General features: G+C 35.5%; 1 long non-coding RNA gene across 1 annotated transcript; it reads left to right on the plus strand.

The window, feature by feature from the left end:
- Window positions 1–1,600: 1,600 nt before the first annotated feature.
- Window positions 1,601–3,639, plus strand: LOC133806132 (uncharacterized). Its single transcript, XR_009879027.1, has 2 exons — window positions 1,601–2,991; window positions 3,308–3,639. It is a non-coding gene; the product is annotated as an uncharacterized LOC133806132 (long non-coding RNA).
- Window positions 3,640–4,177: the final 538 nt, after the last annotated feature.

Here is a 4,177-nt window from a genome sequence, read left to right on the forward strand (position 1 = left end):
AGTAGGGGTGCACACGAGTCGGATTTTCAGGTTTCGGGTTCATCGGGTTCGGGTTTTGCGGGTTTCGAGTTAAGAAAAATGGTATCGAAACCGATCCGAAATTTTCGGGTTTTTTCGGGTTCGGGTTCACTCGGGTTCGGGTTCGGGTTCACTCGGGTTCGGGTTCGGGTTTCATTTCGGGTTGGCTGGGCCATTTGTGATTTTGGGCCGAAAAGCCCAAATTTGCAAAAATGCCATTTTTTTCAAAAATACCATTTTTTTTTCAAAAATACCATCTTTTTCCAAAAATATGGTTGTTTATTTGCTAAAAAAAACATTGTGAGTTATATATTAATAGTCCATACTTTTATACATGATTAAAATTATTTAAGTTTATATTTTTCTTAACAATAGGAAAATGGCTGCCTAATCTGAATTTCAATTCTGAAATAGTTGTCTTTGCCAAAAGGACTGTCAAAGACTTGAAGCTCCCTCCTGCATTCGTTACCCATATTGCCCTCCATTCAGGTAACCCAACCAAGCTTTCTTTTTCTCTTTCTCTCTTATGGGATTCTTTTTAAAAAAAAATATTTATTAATATTATGCCACTACTGATTTCCCTTGTTTACTTTCCATTATCAATCCCAGTTAGCTGACTTTAGGTCCCTTGAAGGCCAAGACATGTATGCTGGCAAAAGGATTGTTCCTATTAAGGTATTCTTTTTAATTCAATTTTCATTCTCCTCCAATCTAATCTAGTTATATTCTCATAACATCTAAGTCTAACCACTTGATATGATCATCATCAGCTTGATCTTCGTGTAAATAAAGGAACAATTTTTGTTTCGTGGGTGAGTTGTTCTTTCAAGTGGAACTAACCAAAAATCACAATGGCCCTTGGCTGATTGCAACACAATGGCCTCAAGCCAAGTTTCAATCCCAAACTTAGCAAAATACAAAACATATATACTAACAGAATTACAGAAAGAAAACATATATATATACTAAATGTAAATACAAAATCAGCTCATCAATATATATATATACTAAATGTAAATACAAAATGAGCTCAAGGTGGTCGTGCTTACCGGACCGCTGGCTGGCGAGGCGTACCACTGGTGGTGGCCGTGGGATCTGGTCTGGTGGTGCCGCCGCCGCGTGAGTGCTGAGGGTGAGGGAGGCTCTCGTCTCGATGGGTCGGCAGTGGCACTCGACAGCCGTGCTTGAGGAGAGGTGAGGAGGAGGCTACTGTGCTGAAGCTTGCAATTCAGGGAGGCTTTTTTTTTCAGGTGAGGAGGAGACAGCCGTGCTTAAGGAGAGCTGAGGAGGAGCCTTCTTGATTGAAATGAAAGAGAAGAAAAAAAAAAGGGTCGGGTAAGTAAGGCCCTTACTGTAAGGGTTCCCTTTTTTCCCAGATTTTTTTTTAAGAATTTTTGGTTGGGTTTCGGGTTACACCCGAACCCGACGTGGCTTGATTCTTAAACCCGAACCCGACCCGATATATTTCGGGTTTGGGTCGGGTTAGACCCGAATTTAACGGGTTTTTCGAACAAACGGGTTTTCCGGATTCGGGTCGGGCGGGTTTTGTGGGTTTTGCGGGTCCCGTGTACACCCTTACAACCAAGGTCCTCTGCCTCCAAATACGCACAACAGCTATGAGCGAGGCTTCTTCGACCGCTGTCCCTGCAATGGTCTTCCATACGAGTGTGCCAGACGAGGTCCTCTGCTTCTTCGACCGTCGTCCTTGCAATGGCTCCAAGTTTGGCCTTCGACGACGTGCATTAGGCCAAGCACGTTTTCAGTGTCTCAAAGCCCTCATCTCTCTTTCTCCAATGTACGAGAACGACAAGGCTCGATGAGGTATCTCACTCTCTCTATCTCTCTTTCTCTAACATTTTGTCTCTCACTCTTTTTGTAGCTGCGACGACGAGGTGGGAGTCATATGACTGGCAATGAATGGGTTGAGATGCGAGGCTGGAGGCAATGTCAAACCATGGGGTTGGCGGCGACGATGGAGCACAGACCAATGGGGATTTCTACAGTATCTCTTTCGTTTACACATCCAAAGTTTTTCTTTTCTTTTCTATTAATGTATATATTTTACAAATCTATTTATATATATTTTTGGTACAAATATATTGTTTTACGTTTTTTTTTTAATTTGACTAGTTATGCTCTATTATATAGATTTAATTTCTATTACATGTATAAGTATAATCCACAACTACTGAGTGTACCAATGGCCTTCATTTGTCTAACTTGTATCATCATGTGTTTCAATTTTGACTTGCTAATTTTATCTTAAGTATATTAGAAGAGTCGATATTTGACTTCTACAACTATATATTACCATCATGAGCCATAAACAAAATTGAGATATAGTTTTAGAAAACTAGAAAGTAGTGAAGAGGAAGAATAATGCCATGCTCTAATTTTGAGGAATAATAATATAGTGGCTATATCATTGCTCTTGTTACTATGACAATTAAAAAGTTCAACAAATTGACAAGTTAAAATGATTATACTTTTTTTTCTTATAATAATGTACTGGTTAGAAGAAAATGGTTTTGTGCTCATTTGTGGAAAACATGATTCTACTTGCATTTAAACAATATGTTTTGATATATTTTTCTCCAAATTTGTAAAACTTTATACAATCTTATATTCCACTAGAGAATAGTCACAGTATCTTTAGAGATAATAACTAAATGATACACGCAGACATTATGAAATCAAGTTTACAAGTCGATGTAATCGTTTTAGTACTGTTCATTTCATGATAATACTGCTAGTCTTTGAATTTTTTTGTCTTTCTTAACATTATTGCTGCTGAATGGCTAGTTTTGGTCATAAATTATTGATTGGTTATAGAATAAAATGGTAGAAACAGGGTCATGCTTTTTGGTTTGATTTGGTCTCATTTAATTTTTCTTGATGTGTTAGCTCTGAGTAACAGGGTCGTGCTTTGTTTTGGCTAAGAATCATTAAAAGGTATTTGTTGATTGTACCAAGGTATATTTATTAAAAACTGGTAGACAATGTTATTTGATTTATTAAACAGGGCATGACTTGGTTTTGTTTGATTAGTTTATCTTCTTTCCTATTATTGATCTATTTTTCTCAACTCTGTTTTGAGTTTTACATTAATGATTAGAATATGTGTAGTGATCTTTTTAAGAGCCTACTTGTTTTCTATATACAAATAGTTCTATGTCAAGTGGGAGTTGTTAATGACAAAATGATCCTATTTTCAGATCATTCTTGGAAAACAGCAAATTCTCTGTAAACTTGTAGTGTTGTTTTGTTTTCTAATTGTACTTATTTGCAGGTACGTACGAGGTTGGTCGTTTGCTAGCTAACGAAAGCAACAATACAAGGTGGAAGTGGAAGTCATATATTAGTTATTATGATTGTTCCTTTTTCATTTTGATGTGTATTTGTTGTATAAATCTGAGTGAAATATTCTACATTATATATAAGTACATACATGATCAGCTTATTTAGTATGGATACTAGAATATTTTGGGTTAGTTTTTGTTGTTTGTAATTTTAAAACTGTTTAATTGGTCATATGTTATTTTTATTTTAATGTTAACTTGGTGTTTGTTCTAAATTAGTGTATATGATTTTAGTATAATTATGAAGATACCCTTTTCTTATTTTTTTTTTAAAATTTTGGTCTTTTTTGTATTCTTTATTGTCATTTCAGTTTTTCTATGTATAGAAACCAGTAAGAACATTTTAAATTTTCTTTTAAATTTTTTTTTGGTGTTTTTTTAGTATTTTCTTTTCAAATTTCTTTTAATACATTTTGGACACTCAAAGAGATATATTTTTTTAAATCAAATTGAAAATTGTAGCTGTATTTTTTAAAAAAAAAATTTACTTTTAAGGGCATGCAAAGCGAGTCCTAAAATCTTAATTTAAAGACACTCAACGGGATCTTTTAGGACATGCATTGTGAGTCCTAAAAACATTCTTTTAGGACTCGCAAAGAGAGCCCTAAAAACTTACTTAAAGGCACGTGAGTCCTAAAAGAATGTTTTTAGGACTCGCACCTCAGTTTTTAAGACTCTCAAATAGAGGACTCGCGCCACACGAGACCTGAAATCTTTTTTAGGGCTCGCAATGGGAGTCCTAAAAAGGCTTTTTTGTAGTAGTTTGTATTTAATGCTTGTGAATGCTTAATCACATTTAC

This window comes from Humulus lupulus, chromosome 1, assembly GCF_963169125.1.
Source record: "Humulus lupulus chromosome 1, drHumLupu1.1, whole genome shotgun sequence".
NCBI classification, from domain to species: domain Eukaryota; kingdom Viridiplantae; phylum Streptophyta; class Magnoliopsida; order Rosales; family Cannabaceae; genus Humulus; species Humulus lupulus.